Source organism: Epinephelus fuscoguttatus, linkage group LG3 (genome assembly GCF_011397635.1).
Source record: "Epinephelus fuscoguttatus linkage group LG3, E.fuscoguttatus.final_Chr_v1".
Taxonomy (NCBI): domain Eukaryota; kingdom Metazoa; phylum Chordata; class Actinopteri; order Perciformes; family Serranidae; genus Epinephelus; species Epinephelus fuscoguttatus.
The window spans coordinates 36,151,543-36,177,354 of record NC_064754.1 but is presented as its reverse complement, the minus strand read 5'-3'; the positions used below and the strand labels follow the sequence as shown (position 1 = coordinate 36,177,354).

The following is a 25,812-nucleotide window of genomic DNA, read 5'->3' as shown; positions in this document are numbered from 1 at the left end:
GTATTTATCAGTCTTAATTGTTTTGGTGTGAGTTACAGAGTGTTGGAGATATCAGCCGTGGAGATGTCTGCCTTTTCTGAATATAATGAAACTAAATGGCACTCGGCTTGTGGTGCTCAAAGCGCCAAAAATAAATAAATAAAATACATCTGAAAGACTCAACAGTAATATCTCTTTCAAGAAATCATGACCCGATCATAGCAAGTTGATTATTCAGAATAATTAACAGACATTGAGGTGAGATGTTTTTAATGCAGGAACTAGTTTGTTTCTGCTGAACTATACCAACCAATCATACCACGGAAGGAATCATGCATCTACTGTTAGCTCATCTAGAACCACTAAGCTAGCTGACGTGACAGTTCAGCCAAGGAGGGTGCCGTAAAATATTTGCATCTACTGCTCTCACAAGCATGGTCCTGTCATGTATGAGTAGATGCACGCTTCCTTCTGCACAGTGATATGGTTGGTGGGTGTGTTTCTGTAGAAAGAAAATAGGTTGTACATGAAACTGCTCAAAACAAGGTCTGTGGATTATCTTGAGTTACGGGGTCATGATCTCTGGGATAAGACATTGATGTTGAGTTTTTCAGTTTTGTTTTGTTTTTTGTTTTTTTTCTTCTTGCTGAGTGCCATCTAGTTCCATATATTAGAGAGAAGGCAGACATCTCTACGGCCGATATCTCCAACACTCTGTAACTTACAGTAAAACAATCAAAACTGATAAATGGCACTACAGAGAGAAAGAGAGAAGCAATATCTATCTTTTTATTCTGGGGTGAGTTGTCCTTTAAACATATCTATCTTTTTATTCTGGGGTGAGTTGTTGTCCTTCAAACATGTTTGTTAGGAGGGATACAACATGTCTGCCACAAAATGAACCTGATGACAGCTGTGACAACAAATCAACGACTTTTTACAATCCTCCTGTAACCAATGTGTTCTTGTACTCCCACATATTGTATTCAAGGTGTTTAAGAGAGCACTGTGCTCTAACTACACGTATTCCCACTTAAGATTATGTACTGAATGAGGACCCTAAGGTCCTGTTGATTTATTTGTTGCTGTATTGATCCAGTATTGACGCACTCCACAGTTTCCTGTCAACGTGACTGCGTTGGTGTGTGTCTTTTATCCCCTGCGTCAGCATGCTTGCATGTTTCTGCTGACGGATACAGCAATAGAGCCAACACACACACACAAATGGGTGGATGAATGTAAATCAGCCCTGTTGGGAGAGATCCCTCAGGCTTGTTCTGTCCAGTCTAGCTACTTCATGGCCGAGACTGAATAAATCACACAGGTTGTCAGGCTCCCGTGAAGATGGATGGCTAATGTTGAATAGCAGAATTATGAATAGGTATGAGTTTGAGAAGACAACTGAATCGCGCTACAGATGGGCGACGTCTTCGTTCAGCCTTGATTGGGCCAGAAGTCTTTGTCTTTCTGCCACCATTGATCACTGCAATGACATAGGCATAGAGTATAGATCAATATAATGATGTCTGCAGAGACCCTGCTGCACTCTTTTGCACTGTGCACTGCCTGCGACAACTCTCACAAATCATACAAGAAGTACTGTATTGACCCCCAGCCTTTGGTAGTCATTTTGTCATTTTAGTCATTTTGTAGACACCTCTTGCACGGAGCAAGAGAGAGTATGAAAATCAAGAGGAATCTTGTTCTTAAAAAATGAGTTTAGAGATGGCAGGGACATCCACAAGGCTGAGCTTAGTCGTCACACTGGAAATGGATGGCAGGATGGTTTTTACAGCGTGCGTGTCACTGTAGTGTCTCGGGACCCGCATTTTAAAATTGGTCTTTTTCCCAACCGGGGCCACGATGTGTTTTAGGCGACTGTGAAGTGTAATCTGACATACCAGCATGAAGAATTATTTGGTCCACCTTGCCCACATGGAATGGCTTTGGAAGGAAAAATAGCTCTTAGCTTTGGATTACTTGAGGAAAGAGTCTAATCTTTCTTCAAACTGCATTTGGATCCTGACTCAGTCGTTAAAAAACACTGGTGTGAGAAATAGCACATCAACTTTGCCTCCCGATGTCAATCTTTCCACATGGTTTGCTGCAGTAAAATGGAACACAGAAGGGTTATGCAGTGTGTCCAATCGTTTTTTGTTGGTGTGTCAACTTTTTTGTTCCCACACCTTTCATTTCCCTCGGTCCCTGCCGCCAGTAAGACAAAAAAAGAAAGTTACGGTTGAACTAAGGTGGTAATGCAGTTTGGCTGTCTAGAAATAATAATACTGTGTTCTCTTCCCTTATGTCTCTCATGCTTCCCACAAACAACCCAATCGCCAGAGAAAATGTTGGCTACCACATTTGTACGTTACAATATAGTGGATACATTGAAACTTTATATTTCTTTAAGTTTCCACAATGCTGTACATAATGTGTGGTTGAGTTTAGTCACAAAAGCCATTTGATTATGCAGGGTTTCCCACAGAATTAAAATCTATATGTGGTTGTAGTTGACGACTGGGGCGAGGGGGAATAGGCAAACTCTCTGTTTATTTTCTAGTGTGTGTGTGTGTGTGTGTGTGTGTGTGTGTGTGTGTGTGTGTGTGTGTCCCTTTGTAGCTATTATTCTGTGTTCCCTCTCTAAATTCGAGGACTTTCTTGCGGGTCCATGAATGCATCTCAGAAGGAATTATTGGTGAGTTCTCTTTTTCTTAGCAGCAGTTTGTGGAGTTTGAGTCATGGGATGGATCATTGATCAGTTAATCCAATCAGAACTGATCAGATCAATGGATGAGTGGTGCTTCCACTGCAGTGGCAGATAAATGTAAACTTTAAGACCCAGCACAATGAACTGTTAAGTTTTACTTTCACTGCTCCTGACAGTATTTATATATTTCAACAGAACTCCTACTGAATGGTCCAGCTCCAAAAATAGAAAATCAATACATGGCAGCAGATGTTAGTAGGCCACCACAAATACATGAATATGAAGCAAACTGTGGTTATGCTCAGGAAAAGATTATGTATGATCTTTTAAAATATGTTTTTGGTACAAATTACAGCTAGAAAAGCCATTGATGTCTTGGTAAAGACCAACTACTTTTTGGGACACTTTGCCTGATAAAAAAACAGCGACTGGTTGCAAAAAAACATTCATGTTTGGTTACTAGAAAGCTACTGAAAACATAGAAATGGCTAAAAAAACAACCAGTTTTGTTGTTTGTTGGTGTCAGACAGTGGTCTGCAGCTTGGCAGGTGTCTGGCATAGGTGTCACGCCATCCACCATCTCCTCTGTCCTCTGATGACAAAGTCAGCCCACATACTACGTCACCTTGGAAACACTGATGTGATGTTAAAACAAATTTAACATATCAGTGATGTGCAGGACCATACAATGCAATGCCATTTTCTTTTGGCGACTGGGCTGCCACAAATCTGTGGTGTCTTTATTGATCTTTGGCTCATCATAATGTTGAGAAACCCTTACAGCTAACATGTTATTGACGAGATAATGTGATACGTGATAATTCAAGGTAAACAGATGCTGCTTACTTTTTTTTAGTATAAATGGCATATTGATCCAGTAGATAGTCTTTTGTTATGTTATATGGTTCAAATACATAATTAACCACCATATTTCCTGCCTTGCTGCAACGCTGTGCACACAACTATACACACAAATACACAGGGATTTGAAAAGTATTGATTTTCTTGGCACAATACGTACACAGGGGGTAAAAACTTTGTGAACGAATTAATCAATTAGAGTACTCTCAAAATAACAGAAGTCTGCTGTTTTGATGTTGTTTGTCTGTACTCCCGCACATTAACTTTGTGTATATTCACATCAAGCAAAAGCAATCATCGGGTTTTGTCAGTGCACAGACAAGAAAAAACGGAGCCATAGTGATGACATCCTGAGTGGCTCACAATCAACATTTCACACAAAATATACCTCAGATGCAAATCAACAAACAGTATTTGCACACAGATGATTTATTTGATTTATTTTGGTTCCAAGTTGGAGTATTGTCTGCTGGTGTGATGGACGTAAAGAGACACACTGACAGATAAACAGTGTTATATTGTATTGGGTAAATAATTCCATCAAGACTTCCGACACTTGTGGTGTAACTTCAAAGCTTCCCACTACAGTCCTATTTCAGGTCTGATTTCTCACCATATTATTTCTGTCTCTTACAGCACTCCTCTGTAGTTTTAAAAATAGTATTTTTCTCTGCCTACTTTCTCTCACTTGTTCCCAGTATTGTCCATTTTTGTGGGCATTGAATTTCTTCTTTTGTTTACCCATGTCCCTAATATTGTGCAAGAGTGCTCACAAAGACATGCAAAGATGCAGCCATATAAATAAAAATACAGACAAATGCTCTGACAATCTGGACAAGCAAGCCGACCGAGACGAATGGAAAACCAGGCACAAAGACAACAATTGCCCCAAAGAGGCTGCTTTGTGAAAGCTGAGTCCAAACACAGATTTAGAAAAATGTCTTTGCTTTTAGTTTGGGTAACATTAGTACAAAACTGAACAAAAAGTGCCCAGGGTCCATCCACCTCCACAGTTCTACAACTCAAACTACAATGGTGTGTGTGTGTGTGTGTGTGTGTGTGTGTGTGTGTGTGTGTGTGTGTGATACATTGCTCTCATGGCCACATCTGAGAGTTGTAGTTGGCTGAGGAGGAAGCAGAAGGTAGCTGTAATTGGCCACTGAGGGGATGATTTGGTCCAGGGTTATGTTACTGTATATAACATACACCCTGATTTGTAGTTTACAGTCAGTACTACAATCAGGTGGCTGGACTGTATTCACTAGAGATGTATGATCAGAGCACACAGAGATTCACTAACATACTGTGGCCCCCAGGCGATGGCTGAGAATGAAAATAAACCAGAACAAACAGACAAAAGCAACTTAACTCGGTAAGCCACATAATTACATAGATAAAACCTGAACTACACTGATTTCTAATCTGTTTTTGTGCTCTTTATATTAATGTGATAGTGTTGTGTTGTGGCCTGCAGGTCATAATGATAAGGAAATCATTCACTTATAATCTCCCTTTTCTGTGACATATCTCATGGCTGTCACTGTGCGGGCGGATGAACCAATGAGAGAATGTGAGTACAAAAGCCTGCAGGGGAGAAGTGGGAGGACATGACAGAACAGCAAGCAAAGTGCTGAGTTGGCATCTGTGGAGTTTGGGGCGGGGACTTGTGTTATTCAAATATGCAAATAATGGCTCTTTGCATTGGATTTTTTTTTTGTTGGAAGGCTCCCTGATAAATGCCATCCCTTTGTTTTGGATCTTGCTCTGTCCTTCAATTCTGCACAAAGCAGAAATTTTGCTCGCACCGCTCACACACCAGCACACAAACCTTAAGTTAATTCAATACAGGTTTTTGCATCCCCTTGTCTCTGCTGAGTTTGCACTTCTCACTACGTGGGCTAACTGAGCAGCTTGATGGAAATGAAGCTGAATTTGGTGCCAATTAGATTGGCAAGGCACCTGAGATGTATTAGTGTGAGACTGAGGAAAGACAGGGCTCCACCTGCTCTACATTACAGACTCGAGGGTGCGGATCACTGAGAACTGCTGCAGTCAATGTGAAGGTGGATGGTCAGCACCTTTGTGCCTGATCCTGTCACTACTGTAAAGAGACATATAGACAAATTACTAAAACTTATGGATTAAAGAATCTCGCACAGGAGAGGAAGATATGGCCTTTTGTGTGTGTAGCACACACTAGCCACATGTGGACTGAAGGATTAGTCACTGTGTAGTACAGTAGTCAGGATGTGAAGATCCAAGGAACAAATATGATAAACTGCTGGTTTCTTGAGCATCACCTATGGTGCCAGAGTAGAGCCCCATTTATGCTCAATGTTGGTTACACTAATTTAGGCTGACCAAACGTCCTCTTTTGCCCGGACATGTCCACTTTTCACGTCCTGTCCGGGGGGTTTTTATAAATTGATGATAATGTCCGGTTTTCCATGTGTTTCTGTGTTTGTGTGTGTTAGAGTGCGGCACGGGCAGCATATTTCTGTCCGAACCCGAACCGAGCCCGACATTATTTAATGACCAAAGCACTGAGTTTGTGTCACACAGTTGTTACGGTTAGAGGCTATTTAACAGGCCGGGCGTGCTCAGCTGCAGAGAGGGAGACCTCCGTGTTTGAGACGGGAGCGGGAGGTGGGAGGTCCGACGCTTCCAGCGAGAGGAGAGGGAGAAATAAAACAAAATAAGATAAAATAGGAAAAACCTGTCTACCTCTTTTATTTTATTTTCAGTGTTTAATCAAGGTGGAGGCGGGCGGCTGGAGGTCCGAGACTTCCAGCGAGGAGAGAGGTAGAAACAAACAGCCAATGTGTGTCTGTGTGTGTTATGTTCAGGTGTTGTCACGTAAATAACAGTGCCCAAGCAATAAACAGGACAGACAATAGGATTTTATTTATTTTTACACAACATTTTCACTGAAAGCTGACCGAATCCGACCCGAGCCCAAATACAATTTATAGCTACATTTTTGACCAAACCCGGCCCGACCCATCGGGTACTGTCGGGCTCGGATCGCCACACTCTAGTGTGTGTATGTGTCCTTATTGGGGCCTATCTGAATTTCTGTGTTTGAGAGATATTATTTTGTAATATAACTGAATTTTCTATCCATACATATAAATTTTAAATATATTAAATTGATAAGGCATCTTTGAGTAAACTGCGAGTATTATTTAAGTAGGCTATGTCGTGGCCGGCCGAATGGAAATCAAAATATGGTCACCCTAACTAATTTCCCCTCGGGGATCAATAAAGTATTTCTGATTCTGATTCTGATTGTGCCTTCTGTCTGTACTCTACTCTCATGCCGTCGTTGTTTGTGCACATCTTCTGAAAGCTTACAGATTCGATCAAAACAGAGCAGTACCACCACCAATCGTGTAGCGTAGTTCAAGCAAGACACAACTGTAGGACACAACAAAGATATGTTAAAATGGCAGAATGGGACAAATTGGTGTTATAGTGAAAAGAATTCTCCGTCCAAATGTGGCAGTGTGATTATTGGCTTTACAGACCACTGCTGTCTACTACACTGCCTCCATTTAAAGGTATATTATCCCGACCTCCTCCACTGTTGCCGCGTTTGTTGTCGTGAGAAACTTTTGACTCTGCCCTCTAGTGCCATCTAGTCGTTGTATTTATGTCAGCATAAAGGATGCATGGAGGTATGTGGGCAGAAACGGTTCCAACGTCTAAAATGAACCTATCTATTTTCGTGTGTAAAAAGAGTATAAATGAGCCTTTCATTGTCCTTTACATAATGATTACTCAGAGTAACCACAGACTGTATAAATAATGGACGTAGCTAGTGTGACACCATCCATAGCTTTGTGGACTCCCATTTTGAACTGGAGTTCAGCATTTTGGCTGTAGGCATCTTGTTTTTTTGGTGCCAGAAGTGACCATATTTGGACAAGAAGGTGGAGCTGTGGAGAAGCGAGGGATGGATTTGACTGATTTGACAGACAGCTTGTGACTCAAAGCAGCCCTAGTCTTAAATATGCCTAACTTTAAGCCTTAATAAAATGTGCATGAGCGAGTTGGGTGATTTACTGAAATCCTTGACTCCTTCACCAGATTTTATTGAATTCTTTGTGAACATTCGATTTTTATTTGTGACATTAAAGTTTCTTTTCTTTATTTTCTCTCCACTGAAGTCTGCAAAGGTTAAATGAAGGCCCAACACAAGATTGAATTTTAGTGCTTGTCATCAATAGATTTTAATTAGTTTGATACTTTCCGACGTTACTTTTGTTCATTTTTGTATAGTCCAGTATTTACTTTTTTGCAGGGTTGTAGAAATCCTGCCATATGAGTGTGAACATTTTTGGCCAGCAACAATGACAAATAGATTTTTGTCTTTATGATGTTATTTCTGAGAGACACTATTTTCTCCATGTGGATTTTGTCCCGATTACCAATTCAAAACCCAGCCAAAGTTAATATTCCCAGTCTCGCTGCCTCAAACTCCATTTTCATAGGCTTTAAAGTCTCTTCACTCCCTCTCCATCTCTTCCTAAAACTTGAGGTGTCAAATCTCACACAATCTCATCCCAAGTGCAGGTAACGTCTCAGTTGCCATGGAGATCAGACTTCAGGCCTTTTGGGGTTGGAGGTGGAGAGACACACACTAACAGCCAATCAACACCTCCAACAATACAGTAAGGGAGAGACAAGGATTAGGGAATAGGTATGTCATGGGAACCAACACTTCAGTACCAAGTTGATGGCAAAATTCTGAAAATATAGTGGTACTCTTTTTTTTTTTCTGTAGCACTGTAGGGACAGTAGGTACTAGGGATGCAAGTCTTCCAGATCTGATGGGGCAGCATATACGCCAACAAGTGTTTGGAATGCTGTTACATGCGAAAGGAAGAAGACTGCCATAAGTATAACTGCAGCAACAGCTCCACTTCAACTTGGTCCAAAGAAAAGCATTTTTTTTCCTGAGGCCAGCATTTTTTTTATTTTTTATTTTTTAATTCTTTGCATTCGGAGGGCTGACATATTTACTCAATGCTACAAACACCAGCAGTATGATGACGCACTGAGCGTCTTATTCTGTGCTGAGCGCTGTACATTTGGTGTTTTTTCTGGTTGCCAAGAAATCGAAAAATGTTTAACTTTGGTTAAAACACTGCATTCGTCACTGTCACCCAGCTGTCCAATCACAGTGGAAGAGGGGCAGGATAAAGATCAGACCATGAAGACCACCCATCATATTACATGTACAAGTGTTGAGGAAGGAGGAATCTAGTAATATACTGTGAGCTATATATGGTATGTTTCCTTGCCCAGTAAATTAGATGAACCAACAAAGACCATTCATTCATTCGTTTCCAGAACGGCTTGTCTTGTTGGGGGCGGGGGGGCTGGAGCCTATCCCAGCTGACATTGGGTGAGAGGCAGGGTACACCCTGGACAGGTCACCAGACTATCGCAGGGCTGACACATAGAGACAGACAACCATTCACACTCACATTCACACCTACGGACAATTTAGAGTCACCAGTTAACCTGCATGTCTTTGGACTGTGGGAGGAAGCTGGAGTACCTGGAGAAAACCCACTTTGACATGAGGAGAACATGCAAACTCCACACAGAAGGGCTCCCCCACCCCGGGGTTCGAACCCTCCACCCTGGATTCAAATCAGAATCAGCTCTACTGTAGCTGTGAGGCGACAATGCTAACCACTGTACACCATGCCACCCTCCCACATAGACCAGTTGGTATATAATTTAGTTTAAATGTTTTTGATAAAGGAGTGTATGTTGGAATTAAATTGAGATTTGCTAAATTTATTGAATTGGGCAATTATCAAGAATCGTGGGATTTAACTGATACTGGTATTGTATAATAAATGGTATCAACTACTGAAGTTCTTGTATCATTGTATACCTGTTAGGGAATCCAAAAGCATCGAGCCTCTTTTGTCTCTGAGATGTACAGATAATTGGATAGTGTGACTGGTCAGATACAAAGCCCGCAACAAGGATGCTTATTCAATCTAACAATCCATGTATCAGTCAGATGTGTGAGGGGTTTTTAGTTCTGGGGTTGTTTTGAGAACTACAGAATTATGCATCTTCATGCTGTTAAGTCTTTAAGACCCAACTTTTAAGGTTAAGTTGTTTTTTTTTCTGTATCTCCTGTCTACTCTTAATCACATGTAACTTGCACAACACACAGTATTTATGTATGTAAGAAGAAAAAAGAAATACACTACAGTACTGTAAGTATCAGAGGACACACTATGTCCATCCTGCTTTTACATCTCTCCAAATTACATAAAACACATGTACTGTATAGCAACAAAGACTAAAGGATCTTTGCTGTTTGCATAAAACTAACAATGAAATTACAGTCATAGTTTGCACTGTTCATGTACATGCCCAGTTGAACCGGCCTTTATGAATTTGTCATAAGATCATTTACACCTGAAATGAGCATGCTGCTGTGGTGATTTGGGACAAAAGCTGCATAACAGTGTACATTTTAGGGTAGAGGGAGGGTGCTATAATGACCTTTTGAGATGGAATTTGAACACAGAATTGCCCTTTATTTAACGCTAATGTCCCAATACAAGGGCACTTGAGTGCCTGGGTGCTAAGCTAATCGTTCCAAGTGGCCCTTAGCATACACTTCTGTGGGTACTTGATGGGTACATTGAACACTTAGGTGCCCCTTTGGTCCACAAAATGTCACCTCTGGTCAGACCCCTTATACACTAGCTCAAGAGCTGTTTCGAGGTGACACTGAGGCAAAAATTAGCCTCAACCCTAAACATGGACCTTAGATTAACTCCACTTTAAACTTAATCCTGTGATTAGTCAAGGTGCCCCTATCTCATTTTGCCCCTCACCTATGAGTCTCTGAAAGCAACTGGCTGCCGTTATTAATAAGTTAAGTCACTTAATGCTGCTATAATGAGATACAGTTCTGCGGCTGTTATAGGTTAATGCTGTTGTTGCGCTGTTGCATTAATAATATCGCTGTTCCTTTGAATTACTGCTACCATTAATGCTGCTGTTTTCTTATCATTTCTTTCATCACGAAAGATGATGTGTCAGACATTTCTGGGTCACCAGGAGACAAGATGGTTCAATTCTCTGTAATGGCCAAGATCAGTTTTTACACCACTCTTACTAACAGTTAACAGTAGCTATAAAGGCCATCGGTTCACAAATCTTTTGCACTTCAAGATTCATCTGTGTCATAAAACCTTTTGAAGTTTTTTATGTGCCTCTGTATGTTGCCAGCTACATTGCCTGTGCCTTTAAGTAACTCTAGCTCTGCTTTCACAAATGTAATCTCCTGTCTCTCCCTTGGCCGGTCAAACTATTCAGGGTCAACCAATCACATAAAAGGAATCTCGATCAGTGTCAGTCTGTCTTTCCCGGAGTTAAATCCGCTGGTTGTTTTAAGCTCTTTCTCACTGTAAGGGTAAACGAGTGAACATACATCTATTTTATCTAGTCAGTACAATGATTAACTGTTGACACTGTATCCTTCACACTGATATATTGTGGATGGTTTTTAACCTCTTCTCCTTCTTTCCTGACTTCCTGCATGCTCAATTCACCACCACAGGAATATCAGTATCCACACATCCTGTTTACAAAGGTCAAATCATCTGGTCTGGGAAGTTTGACGTTTAATGTTATATCTCTTGGACAAGTCATCAATATTAAAAGGCTATAGAGCCTCCGGTGTCTAGTTGTAAAGCAGGGCAACAGGGAGTGTTACCTTCAGGCCTTAAAGCAGTTCAGTAGAGCTGTGTGTGTGTGTGTGTGTGTGTGTGTGTGTGTGTGTGTGTGTGTGTGTGTGTGTGTGTGTGCGTGCGCATCTGTGTGCGTGCTCAGTCTACCTATCGGCCTGCGGGTAACTGTCTTGTGTTGGAGGGAGCATTTCTCAGGAAGAGAAAGGCTCCTATGTGCTTGTGAATTAATGTGTGTGCGTGTACCACTACAGCATTGACAGTGTGCTGTAAAAGAACCAAAGCTAGTTTGCATCATAAGCTCATTGCTATAAGTCTAGCGATTTGGCCCAGAAATGGCTTGCATAACCCAAGAGATTAATGCAAAAAGAGCTATCCACTGAGGTTATGTAATGCCTTATGAAATTGGATTGGTCTTCAGATTCTCTCGGTTGCACACTTGTTTTTCTCTGTATTTTTGCTCTCTGTCTTGTGCATGCTTTCAGCTCTCTTTGTGGCCACTTCACATTCTTTTCATCTGTTTCTTCTCTCGCTTTTCTGTTTTCCTACGGCGTCTCCAGCTGCTTTTGGTTCTGATTTCCTCTCTCACTTTCATCGGTTTGTCAACATCAGTGGACGAAATGTGTTCTGACCTTGTAAAATGACTTTTGCATCAGCGTGAGAGAGCCAGGTTAAAGCCTGTAGTTAGTGAGAGCTCAGCAAACTCTGTAGCAATTCCCCCTGCACACCTTCATCTTGCAAAACATGTATTACCTCTTAGAAATATTACTCCTGCAATAAGCAGAATGAGTGGATGTGTATCTGTGGGTGGTTGTGGGAGTTGCTGTTTTTTAAGTGTTTACTATTTCCTACTCCTTTTGTTCTGAGGTTTCTGTTTTCTTGTTAAGACCATGAAAAGTCAAAGTCACGCTCTGTGGGACCGTGTGCCTCATAAACCTTCTCTCTCTTTCTCCCCATGTCTCTTCTCCCTCTATCACTCGCCCACCTAGCTGACTCCCTCACCTTCCGCCATCATTAAAGTGAAGCCTGTAGAGAGACTGGAGTCAGTGACCTCAGTTTACCTCCTGCTCTCCCGCAGGCTGGCGACGAGCCGCCTTATTATACCTGCCCCAAGCAGATAAGAACACACACTCACATAGAGTACACACATGCCCACTTTTAAAAACCTTGATCTTGCTTTCCTTTCTTCTCCCTGGTAATTAAGCCGTTCTTACTTTCCTTACATCGCTGCTTTCTCTTATTTTCTCTTCATAACTTTAATACTCTGCTGTTCCTACTGACTTTGTTGTGCAACACCCATGCATAACTTAGAAAGCAGCTGACTCGAAACATTATCAGACACTTGGCTGTAAGTGCAGGGGAGAAGCATCTCCTATTAAAAATACCCAAACTTTGAGTTATGAAGAGAGTGTGTATCCACTGTCTTTTTTCGGGAGAAGCTGCTGAGGTGTGTGAAAGTCCTTAAGAGACTTGTGAAGCGCACTCCCTCTTTAAGAGAAACTGTAGCACATTAACATTAATCAGTGTGTGTGTGTGTGTGTGTGTGTGTGTGTGTGTGTGTGTGTGTGTGTGTGTGTGTGTGTTCGGTACGTGAGACAGAGCATAAGCTTGTCTCTTTGTTAAAAACCAGAGCGTGCAAATGAGTAGTGTGCTCCGTCTGCATCATTTTGTCTGCTTAAAGTGTGCGAGTTAGCAGAAACAAACTGCTAACTCCTTTTTTGTCAGCTCCTTTCCTCTTATATCCTTTCTTTTCCTCTTACCTACTCTCCTCTTAGCTCTTCTCCTTTCTTCTCAGCTCCTCTCCTGTCAGTACTTCTTATCTTTTCTCCTATCCTCACATCCTATCTCCTCTCCTCTTCATTCATCCTTGCTCCCCTCCTCCCCTCTCAGTACTTCCTAATTCCTCTCCCGTCCCCACATCCTATCTCTTCTTATTATTACCTCACATCCTCTCCTCTCTTCTCCTCTCATCTCACATCCTCTCTCTCCTCTCCACACATTCTATCTACTCTACTCTTGGTACTTTCTGTCTCATCTCCTGTCCTTACATCCTATCTCCTTTCTTCTTGGTACTTCCTATGTCCTTCTCTTTACGCTTCTCGCCTCTCCTATATCGAATCCTCTCTCCTCTTCTCCTTTCTTGCCTTGTATCTGCTCTCCTCTCAATACTTCCTATCTGCTCTCCTGTCCTCACTCCTCTCTCCTGTCCTGAATCCTCTCTTCTCTTCTCCTCTCCTCTCCTCTCCTCTCCTCTCCTCTCCTCTCCTCTCCTCTCCTCTCAGTACTTCCTGTCTCCTCTCCTCTAGGCTCCTCACCTCTCCTTTCCTCTCTTCTCTCTTCTCCTCTCCTCTCTTCTCTTCTCTTCTCTTCTCCTCTCCTCTCCTCTCCTCTCCTCTCCTCTCAGTACTTCCTGTCTCCTCTCCTCTAGGCTCCTCGCCTCTCCTATCTTCTCTTCCCTTTCTCTCAGCTCCTCTTCTCTCCTCTCCTCCTCTTGCCTTCTATCTCCTCTACCCTCCTGCTCTTTTTATCAGTCTTGCTCCCTCTCTCTCTGGCTCTCTGTTGTTCCCCTCTAAGCTCAAATCAATGTGCTTGTTAGCAACTTCCCAGATTTTTACAGCATTTCATCACCCCTACCCTTACTTCTAACCCCCTTACAGACACACACACACACACACACACACACACACACACACACACATGCCACCACCACCACCCAAAACTTGGTAATGACTTCCTTTATCCCTTGTCTCAGATTTGAGCACTGAGGGAAAAAACTGTTGTGGCCCACGGGTGACTTTGTCTTTCGTTACTGGTGCTGCTTTGACTCACATCTCCGCATGACATTACCCCTAATTGGTCTGCTTGGCACAACCAGGACTTGGAAATACAAATAGGACACGTTGCTGCTTACACTTCTATAGCTGATTTAGCACAATCCTTGGTGTTCTTACATGAGTATGTCTGTGTATGCTGTCACATCTGCCCTTGTAAAGCTGGGTTTTAAGCCCTTTAACATGGAGGTAGCTTTATAACATTAATAAAACAATGAATAAAATAAGTAATGTCAGTTGAATATTGCAAATTTTGGGGAAACTGAATATTTGGAGCAGGTGTACTTATGAGAGAGATTTAAATCAGAGATATGGACCTGTAGCACTGTAAACCTCATTACACACCACTTTAATGCTCTGTTAGATCAGGAGGAGAAGGATAAGTGTTGAATTAATAAAACAAAAAAGTATGCGTATACATTGCCAGAACACCCCCTCCTATTACTCTGCTAGGTACCCACTAGCTAATGGTAAAGCAGGGTTTCATGTGATAGGTGGGTTAGCTATACCCAAATCACATTTAATGGGACAGATTGTTATAACCACCTCCGAGTTGTAGCCTGGCATCAACTGACCAAATTGCAAATGCGAGATAGTCTGGAACCATTCAGTTTATTTTCAATTTCCAAGTAAAAGGGGTGTTATCAATGGCTGTAGACCAAAATGCCTCTGGATGCAATCAGATAGACCCACCACCAATCAGAGCAGCGAAACATGTGGCATAGCACTGAGCTACAGGCGAATGTAAACAAAGTACAGCATGCAGAGATGAGCTGTGATGGTGTAGCATCAACAGAAACAGAAACAGTACTTCAACAGAAAGTTCCACATAAGCTACAGCCATCTGGGTTATTTTCAAAAATGCCTCAATGGCTCTCCTCTTTACTGAGCTAGGTTTATGTGAGCCGTAGAGTCCCTGATGCCAGGGTGTCCGAGCCAAAAATGATGTCATCACGTATTTTGCTAAAGCGCCAAGGTCCCCCAAGTTGTTCAACATCGTATTAAACCCACCCATAGAAGATAAACACGATTTGTCTGGTTCCCAGACTGTCCAAGTTCAAGATGAGTTAAATACAGTTTTACATTTTTTAAGAAGAGAAGAGAGGGGTAAAAGCAAATAATCCACAATGCTTTTTATGACACACAGTTAGCACATATGAGATAAATGAACAGTATACACAAGGAGACGGGATTTATTTTGCATTTCGCTGTGACTTTAACTCTCAAGATTTTCTCTGTTCTGTTATGACTGTTCTTTATCTGTCTTTACTGCTCTTATTGGTTCTCAAAATTCTAGTTGGGTGGACATCTTCTGAAAGCAGGTCGTCTGCTATCACATTGCATTATTTGGTTTAGTCACTATCACCCAGTCCTTACAACAATATTAAATCTTAATCTTTAACCTGTATCAATCTTTAATTTCTAATCTGATCAGTCATCACTTTTACCATTAAATTTTCTGCATGAGTGAGGCAGGAGTGACAATCTGTAAGGACAATTCAACATTTGCCTTGCTTGTAGTTTATAAATATGGTTCAGTGTGTTTGTGTGAGTTCATGGATAGTTGTTCGCCAGCTAGCTGTAATGCTAAATGTTAATAGTTGTGACTAAACTGTTGAAGTGCGTAAACATTTTTTTTCTTTAGGCAGTTTGTCATCTTCATGTGCATTACCACCACCCCATGGACTGGACCCTTATTTGCATTTAAAGGGATAGTTCGACATTTTGGCAAATTCGCCTATCGCTGTAATCCCTATAGTCATATGAGCAGGTACATTACCTTTAATTATCAGTGCCTGTTGTTCTGAGCTCAGTGGGGCAGAGCTGCCTACTGCTCAGCGCACAAAATGGAGGTGAACGGTACGGCCCCCTCTCTCCCTCAAAACTAATCAAATACACCATCAAATGACTCCAAAACACCCTTGTGGACAACTTGTAGCTTACACATTCACCACGCTATGAAATAATAATGTAATATTACGAGACAGAGTTGTTTTGAAGCCAAATGCACAGCCGGAACTACATTCCAGACATACAGTACGTGCTGGGCGGAGTGATTTCAAACAGCGTATGTTTAGTGCAGTTAGTTGTTCCGAGTATTTGCTTCATGTGTCGTAATGTTACTTAATTATACATTATTATTTCATAGCGTGGGGAATGCGCAAGCCATGTGTTGTCCACTAGAGCGTTTTGGAGTCATTTGATGGTGTAATTGATTAGTGTTGAGGGAGAGAGGGGGCTGTATCGTTCACCTCCATTTTGTGCGCTGAGCAGTAGGCAGCTCTGCCCCACTGAGCTCAGAACAACAGGCACTGACAATTAAAGGTAATGTACCTACTCATATGACTATAGGGATTACAGCAATAGGCGAATTTGCCAAAATGTCAAACTATCCCTTTAACCCAGGAAAACCAAGATGGGTAACATAAGATTTGTGCTCGGTTAACAACACCCATATATGAAGCAAGGTGGAACAAAAGTGTGGCCTACTAATAGAATAAAGCCATTATCAGTGTAAGTAATCACACCACCTCTTTTCCAGCTGTAACATGTCAACATGTCTGCCACAAAAAGGTCTATTATCGTCCCTGCAGAGAAACAAGTTTCTCTGTAAGCCATTTTGACTGAGAGTAAATGAATGGAGAGTAAGGCAGTTTCCATCTTGGTCTTTATATGGCCTCAGTTGTCGGACTACGTGAAGGAAAGCTAAGGGAGGTCAGCCTCTATCAGCTGCGGGGCCAAACCAGTTGGCTCTGGCTGAATAAAGTGAGGAGAGAAAAGAAAAGCTGGACAGACAGGTACAGCAAGGAGAAGTGTAAGAGACGAGGTGTGTGTGTGTGTTACGTGCGAGTGTGTGTGTGTTTCGTCATCTCAGACCCAGCCGCTGAGGGCTTTTCAATCTCCTCTTACTGGGGAATGGAAGCAGGGGAGGGGAGTTTTAGTGCTGAATAGACTCCAAGGCCTGGGGACACATTGAGCCGAGCTCCAGTAAAACCAACGCTATCAGCCATTCATCAACCTCTTTTCCTTCACAGAGCTTTATTTCTCACGAGAAGTAGCCTGAGGCCAACAGAAAAGGAAATAAGGGAAAGGAGAGAGAAAGAGAAGGAGGAAGTGTAATCTTATGTAGTAACACATCTGGCTTTTCCTAAAATGCTCTGTATGTCTGACCCATTACAGCCCTCCTCCCAACCGGACTTTTGTTATTCTCTTGGCTAACGCAAGGTGGAAAAAAATAGCATGCCTTGCTGAGCAGTTAACAATAAAACCAAACCATCTGAGAAGTAATGTGTGAGCATTTGATTAAACCTTTGAGTAGCGTTAGCTTGTCACTTAAATGAGGCAGTGAAGGCAACCCTCATAATTTGAAGAAATTATGTGTTAGTTCAGATTCATTGAACATGATTTCTTTTAGGAAAATCAACAGCCTATTCTTTGAAAGGATAAAATATGTTATAAAAATGTTATACTTGGGTAACCAATGCATTACAATTCAAAAAGTCAATCAAGTTATGTCTGTCAGTCAATCAATCAATCAATCAGTCCTCTGCTCTGTCAGATTGGCATAGAAATCTGACAGAGAAAAAAGAGTGGCATAGAAAAAGAGTGACCTGGTTAAAAGTCATTGTCCAGAACAGTTTCTTATTTCCCTTCGGAACAGATGTGGCACAGAGGTCATCCAGTGTATTTCCCATAGCATGTACCAAGGCTAACAAGAGTCTAGTTCAGCTGGTGCTTCTTCATCTTCTCCATCTTTTCCATAATGTTACTAATGGAAAATTTGAAAACCTTGACCTGGTGAGCTACCAGTTTACAATCAAAGTGCCTTGGGTGCTTTTCAGCCTCCCAACCAATGCCATGGACTTCCATTATAAATAAGGTGGATAGTCATTTTATTCCTATTCAACTACTTAACCTATCACTGATTTTGAAGTTTAACATCACCCACACCAAGTCTCTTAATCTAGTGCAGCACTCCCTTTTTTCCTCTAGTCTTTTTACAGCGTTAGTTTGATGTAGCCATAGCTTGTGTATTAGCTTTAAATTTACTCTGCAAAATAGATGTTGTTGTTCTTATACGAATTGTGGTTCTTTTACCCAGGCAATAGATATTATGTCACTATAACTGCATCAACCTTACTTTGGATAGTGTGCCATCAAACATGTTTGTTTTACCAAACGTGTTTACCAGGGCTAGTATTTTATATAGGTAAGGTTATTATGTGACTGAGTTAGACAGCATAAAAGTTGGAGTAACTTAGATACTTAAGCCTGAAGCTGACTTAATTCATTCTTGGGTTAAAAGAAATAATGAGACCTGGCCTGAAAGATTATCAACCTCATAATGGTTCTTAATTGGTTCTCAGTGCAATGGGGCATGACCACAACTGATAAATTGGTGCGCAGCACCTGCAGAGTAAGCACATAGTCATCAATTTCGATGTTGGGAAAGTATGCAGTCATGCATTAAAGAAAAATATCAATAGTGGCATCGTCAGTTACGTGCATTGTAAATTGTACCGCTGGTAGAAGATCACTTGCAGTACATGGTGCTCTGATTCTGACTCCTTATCCTTCTTTCCCCCACAAATTATTTTATTCCGACCTTTATCAGTGATTCACTTTGAGCATAACAGCTTTATCTGTGTACTAGGTCAGTGTCAACTCTCTATTCTTTATCTTCCCATTACAATATATATAATTCTATCTTTGAAACCCAAAGTAATTTAAATGACATTCAAACCAGAGACACCAATTTATCACGTCTGTGCCAAGCGCTGCAAAAAATGGGGCCTGAAACCTCTTATTATCCACATTATCCTTTAGCAAACTTGACAGTGCTTGTTAGTTATATCAGAGCCCTTGTTATCTCTGCGTTCGTTGAAAAGGGAGTGCAGCTGATGTGAGCAAAGTCAAGCATAATTGGGTTTGGTGCCTACATACTGTACCTCACGAGGCCTCCCTGGAGTTGTTAAGAGTTAACATGAGAACCCAAAACATTTTGCTCAATGATGCTGTCAGTGTCTCCTCTTCCTAATGGCTTAAAAGGCGATGGGCTGTCAAAGCCGGCCTCAAACTGATGTCAGTGCACCTGATATCTCTGTGCCTTCTCAGAGGAGAAGATTGGGCCATTTTAGGGCAGCCAGCCTTGAAATTAGGCTGAGCAAAGAAAGGTGTTGATTTTACTAAATCTAAATAGATTGCTGTCTTTTCACTTACCTATACTTTTTTCTTTGATCTCCCACATTGTCTCACCATAGCCTTTTCTTCTCTCTCTATCTTTGGTGTGTGCAGTGAGTTCTGAGAAATATCTGAACACACTAGCAGTACTTTTGTGGATGCCAACAGTATCAGTGCAGGCAGACGCTGCTCTGACAGCTTCTTTACAGCCTTTTCACCAACAAACTGACATTGTGTTTCTGCTCTATTTGTCTGATGGAGAGATGTGAGCAGAGTAGTCCATAACATCTATGTACCACAGAAACCCCATTCTACCATGATTGTATTTATTTCTCTGTCCTTCATTCTTTGTTAAGTTAAAATCAAGAATATGGTGGATTTGAACCCTGCCTGGGACCTGAGCCGACTTCTCACAGTGAGACTCATTGTGAGAACTCAGAACAGACTGTGCAGCTCTCCCATTTCTTGGCCCTTTGTACATGGACCATAGCTATGCCACTGCAACATCATTCCTCTTGTGTCACTTCTGTTATGCTGTCAATTCAACCTTAAAGCAATCTGTTTGGAAAATCTCCAACAAGTCCTCCCAATTAATAACATTGTTTGTAAGTCCCCTCCAACGTGACAAAGACAAGTGTTTTCTGATCTGACAACATCATTTATCAGTGCGTTCCAGAGATGTTACCAGTCACTGTTGCAAAAATAAATGTTTTCTGATCTTGCACAGTGATGGTTAAATCATTTGGTCAGGTTTAGGCACAAGGTGGGGGAAAGATTATGGTTTGTTTGAGTCTACAGCCACATAGCAGCTCTGTGAAGCTGTGCTGAAAACTAAATGCTAATCTCAGCATGCTAACACATACACAGTGACAATGCTAACATGCTAATGTAATCAGGTATAATGTTTATGATGTTCACTATCTTAGTTTAGCATGTTAGCATGTTAACACTGGCTGATTAGCAGAAAACACAAAGTGCAGTTGAGGCTGATGGGAAAGTACTGAACAAGTAATATTTTTGGTCTGAAAATTGCGCTCGATTAAAAGTCAGGAGATCATCAAAGTTGTTAGAATATATCCTCTAGGGACCTTAAATATCTCGAGTAAATGTCTTAATAGTTGTGAATAGCTGTCAAGGTATTTCACTCAAAACCAAAATTGTGTAACTCATGGTGGCGTTAGAGGAAAAGTCAGTGGATCATTAAGAGTGTTTTCACATTAGGTACGATTGATTCGTAACGTGCCCCGGTACAATCCCCCCCCCTTTCCACTCCCTAGCCACTAAGTTGTCACGTTAGTTAAGGGTGCTGCAGACGAACCCTGCTGCCCAGGACACTGTCATCAGAGGGGATCAGCAGTGCAGTGGGGCGAAGCTCTGCACCTGGCCATAGGAGGAGCCAACTGCGAAGCTCTCCGCTTCCTGCCATGGTTCAGTGCAGGTGGAACGTGGCAGCAAAGCCAGATTTGCCTTGGTCCACGACATGCTGCGCTGCTGTCTGATATAGAGGCATCAGTATTAGATTGAGGCTGTTTCCCTGTCGTCACATTAAATAGCAGTCCACTTCTGTTCTACTACACATGAGCCATACTCAAGACCCCCTTTTCAAGTGGACTCGGGGACAGACTGGCATACTGTGCCCGGGTAGGGTACAGAGTGTTCACACTAATTAAACAAACTTGACTTTGTGGGTCAAGCTTACTTGGATCTGGGCCTGGAACCCTGATGTGAAAGCTCCCTAAGGCGGTAGGATTCATCGTCTGGGGACCACAAATATCTGGACAAAATTTCACAAAAATCCGTCTGATAATTGTTGAGATTTTTCTGTCTTGACCAAAGTGGTCAATATGACACAGACTGACAAACATTGCCAACCCTGGACCCACACCAAGAGGATGATTAAAAACTAATGGGTTATCAATTGTGATCATGGATTAAATAAACCAATGTTGACTGTTGGTAGAACACAAGAAGCAAAGATTGCCATCCACCAGAACCTCCTCCTCCTGAAGATTTTTTGGCTTCATACACACAGCAGCTGTTTCCTCCTTTGATCCCACCAGACAAGAATCATAACTCCAAGTCCGCTAGAGGGCTTCATCACTTGAATGTAAACAAGTGTTGTTTCAGAGCATTTTCTGAAATGAGCGATGCTGTCATTTTTCATGAGGGAACAGCCTCAAAAATACTTAGCATGTAACTAAATCAGCAGTGTCACTTTAACTCTGTGCCACCGTTTCTTTCCACCCCATCAGATTTAGCACTTTTGATACTTTTGCTCCAGAGTCATATCAGCTCTGTGTGCGAACAAGCAACTTGCTAATTAACACTTGTCAAGTCTGAATGATAGTCACCGAAGAAAACAACACTGCAGACTTTTTTCTGCATGTTACTGAGGCATTGAGGCATTTTCTGTCATTTGCCACTGGAACACTCTTTTCTCTAGTGCCAGTGTGGGCTTAGAAGTCTAATTTCAGGTGTGAGTTTGAGCTCAATTCAGGCAGCTGAGTGCAGCTTCAGAGGGTCAATGGCCTACAACACGCATCGATGAAAATTAGTTCTCAGTTGGCGCTCTGCCCTGTCAGCAGGGTAATACTAATGAGTTCACTTGAATACACTGTGTGTGTGTGTGTGTGTGTGTGTGTGTGTGTGTGTGTGTGTGTGTCTGTGTCTGTGTCTGTGGCGAGATGTGGGATGCTGTTGCAGCCACATGTCCACTTGACTTGGGATGATTTGTGAGTGTTTGTTCCTACACATTCATCCATATGCGTGTGTTCACATCCACACTTGAGTGAAAGGCATCTGCCCACTGCTCCAGTTTGACTGGCACTCGTCTTCTGTTTGGTTCCTTCCTGAGTGCCGGTGGCAGGTTGCAGAGTGGATTTATCTGATCTGCACCATGTGCGAGAGCATAATGATATGTATATCTGCCAAAGTATCTATTTACACACCCATATCCCACCATATGCATTTTCATATGTGTGTGCTGTGCAGTCTCACATGTGTATCCGTCTGTGTGTGTGTGTGTGTGTGTGTGTGTGTATACACTTTTAATTCCCCCGACTTCTTCCGTCACAAGCAATGCCGACTCTTATTCTTCTTGATTTAGTGGGATTAGATCAAAGTTGCTGACGAAGGGAAAAGGACAGACGGCCTGACGTCTTGGGAAACAAGGCAGGAACTGGCTTTATTAGTGGAATGCACATATGCAGTGTGTGTGTGTGTGTGTGTGTGTGTGTGTGTGTGTACACATCTGTCTGTAAATTCATATTTCATCTAGAGACCAAAGTCAGACCCTGGAGGTTATAGAGGTGTTTTCTCCATTCTTATTATCACTCCATTGTATAGCTACCTCTGTCTCCCTCTCACAGATGCACACTTCTTCTCTCAGAAATTGATAACCCACTTTTTTTTTTTTTTTACTACTTTCAAGCTCTTAATCTTTTTGTCTAACATTACCTCTCTTCTTTCCTCTCACTCAGTTCAATTCAATAAGCTTTATTGACATGACATTCTTATGTGTTGCCAAAGTACAATTACAATGTAAGACAGTGACAATACGAAAACAGTTAATAACAATGTATTATGATGAATGCATAGACATACATTTTAAAGAAGAAAAAAAATGTTTTAAGTGAAGGAGTAAATAAAAAGGCAGAGTGTGATCTGTGATGAGATGAACTATATGTCGTTGTGTTGGTTGTCCCTCAGGCTGTGACATGCATGTGACATGTCCTGCTGCATCTATGGCGCTGACACTGTTTTCTCCAAGTATGTTGCATTTTAGTCTGGTCAGACAGTGTATCCAAATCTTGGAGTTTACCTTTAATTTTTGTCCTGATGTTTTCCTACTGTATGTGCTACAGTGTAGCAGGAAATACTGCTTTGTCTCCACCTGTCTCTGAGCTGACACAGCCTGTCTTCCCTAGGCAGCCAGGTCTGCCTGTGTCTGCCTGTCTCTATGGCCAGGCTGTGATCACTGGGTCTGTACATAGTTAGTGTCTTTCTCAGTTTCTGATCTGTCACAGCGAGCATATAGCTTGCCATTGTGTACTGTCTGTTTAAGGCCAAATAGCATTGCTGTTTGTTTTGGGTTTTTGTCCAATAGTTGATGTAGTTGTCTTTTTCTTAAGCTGTAATTTGGTTAGGCCAGATTGTGTGAGGTTTGTCCTGAGGCTTTATGCTGTTAGAGGAGGTGAGCCTCAGGAACGGCTGACTGAGAGGGCTCCTCTCTATGTTCTCCTCTTGGCACTCACTCACTCACTTTCATTTAGTTTTTCCTGTCTCTCTCTGGCTACCCGCCCTTTGCGTCTAACTTGTCATCTCTCCTTTCACCTTGCTCCCCCATCTTTCGCCCTCCCCCTCTCCCCCTGCGCCTCTAATTCTCCCTCTCTCTGCTGGAGCTCTTCATCTGAGAATTTTTATTATCTCCGACAGGAGTGTTGAATTTTTTCCTCTCCCTTCTTTCATCTCTGATTCATCCCTCCCTCTGCTCTCTCTCTCTTGCTCTCTCTCTCTCTCTCTTGCTCTCTCTATCAGTGTATTGGTGTTTATGATGCCTTGCGGCTGCCTTATCTAGTGCACCCTGCCTTAGCTGATAACCAGGGCCTGTCAGCTGCTTATAGCACTACCGTATATATACTGTATGTGTGTTTCAGTGCATGTATGTGTGTGTTTGTGTGTAAAAGATAATGTTAAATGGTATATATCTGCTTGTGTGTGTGTGGGGCTGTGCAAGTGTGTGTGTGCGTGTCAAGTCAGAGAAACTTTGCCAACACGCGCACAGATTGCTATACCCCGGGTGTAATCAGAGGCGGATGTGGAAACAGATGATTACATGGATGTTTGAGTGTTTGATTATGGTGTGTGTGTGTGTGTGTGTGTGTGTGTGTGTGTGTGTGTGTGTGTGCGTGTGTGTGCGTGCGTGCGTGCGTGCGTGCGTGTGTGTGTGGGTGTGTGTGTGTGTGTGTGTGCCCAACTATCATTTGATTGCACTGAGTATTAAGAACATGTTGATTTACAACAGTACACACACACACACACACACACACACACACACACACACACAACTGAGGTAACTTCATGACATGTAAAATAGACTTGTCTTCCTAAAACGAGAGTATTATGCAGCCTACAGCTGCCTCCAGGGGCCACACATAAGAGGATCAAGCCAGTGTTGCACAATTTTGTCATCATGTCACGGTGATAAACTTTTTAACCAAGTTTTAAGGCAGCAACTTTTTGATGTTACCTTACGCAACACCAAGGCAATGTTTTTGATGACATTTAGTACTGAGATGTTTTGGTTTCGCTCTTTGATTTTTTTGCCCGGCCCCTTTTTGAAATTGTTTACAGTCAGTTAGGCTTGTAAACATGTTCACATTTGGTCCACATTTCCCTCAAAGATTAGTGCAAAAATCTTCAAAACAATCCTGATGAAAGTTTCAGATGTGCAGTTCTATTTCACACCATGTTTGCACTCTGAATGTGCGCGCTTGGCTTGACCACTCTCCTATATGGAAATAGATGTGATTACCATATTGTTTTCTATTTTAGTTTTCTCTCCTGGCAGAGTGAGGACTGTGTTTTGCTTGCATGCATAATACTTGTGTAGATTAATGTAGGTCGTCCAGGTAAGACATCAAAACAAAAACTGTTATTATGAAGGCGAAAATACTTCATCCGAATGGTTCTTTTGGTTCTTAAAAAAACGGAATAAATAATTTGGACATCCTGAAAGTCCAGGGGATTGTTTTAATTTGCTTTGACTTGCTGGAATAAGAAAGTAAGAGTGTAAAAACTAAAATGTGATTAAAATAAAGTGCTTAACTTTAAATGTCAGAAAAGTTTTATCATATTGATCATTCTGCCACTGCACGTTTTTCTTTTATCATAGAAGTTGAGTAGAATGTGCATAAACCAGATTTAGTTAATGTAATACAAAACTCTAGGGGCTCTAGTTTCCTGGCGCAGCGCAGGTGGTGCAGGGTGTCGAACCCCACGCAGAGCTAGTTTCAAGCAGCGCAACCCGAGGCGCGCTCAGTTTGGTCGTTTGGCAGACCGAGGTGCGCTGAGATGGGTGTGGCGGCGCAGCAGGGGGAGCTGTCAACAGATCCAGCTTGGCGCAGTGACAGTTTCGTGCCAAAAGGCTTTGCCAAAGGTGCGCTAAAAGCTCGCCAGATGAAACTAGGTCTACTGTCAGCGCAGGGGGAGCGCAGCCGGTGTAAGCCGAAGTTTGGCTGACCGGCCGACAGTGCGCACACGTCACCAAAACCTCACAGGCAGGTTTCCAGAATGTCAGGCACATTAACGATGCAATAAATAGCCACAAACCACTATTCAATGCAACTATCTGCAATCAGCACATAAATGTATCTCTATATCAACTGTCCCGTCACATCTGATGTCAGATCAAAGGGGATTGGCACCGTTTGGCACGTTTGGCACGTGTAATGGAAACCCAACCTGATTTGATTAACACAGCTGCAAACTAATGAGTTCACATCCCTCTCAGCCAACCACAAAC

The 25,812-nt window shown here is 42.0% G+C and overlaps 1 protein-coding gene across 1 annotated transcript in view; it reads left to right on the top strand.

The window, feature by feature from the left end:
- LOC125886060 (alpha-1,6-mannosylglycoprotein 6-beta-N-acetylglucosaminyltransferase B-like) overlaps nucleotides 1-25,812 on the top strand; it is a 159,004-nt gene that overhangs the window by 88,117 nt on the left and 45,075 nt on the right. The gene's annotated exons all lie outside the window — the stretch shown is intronic.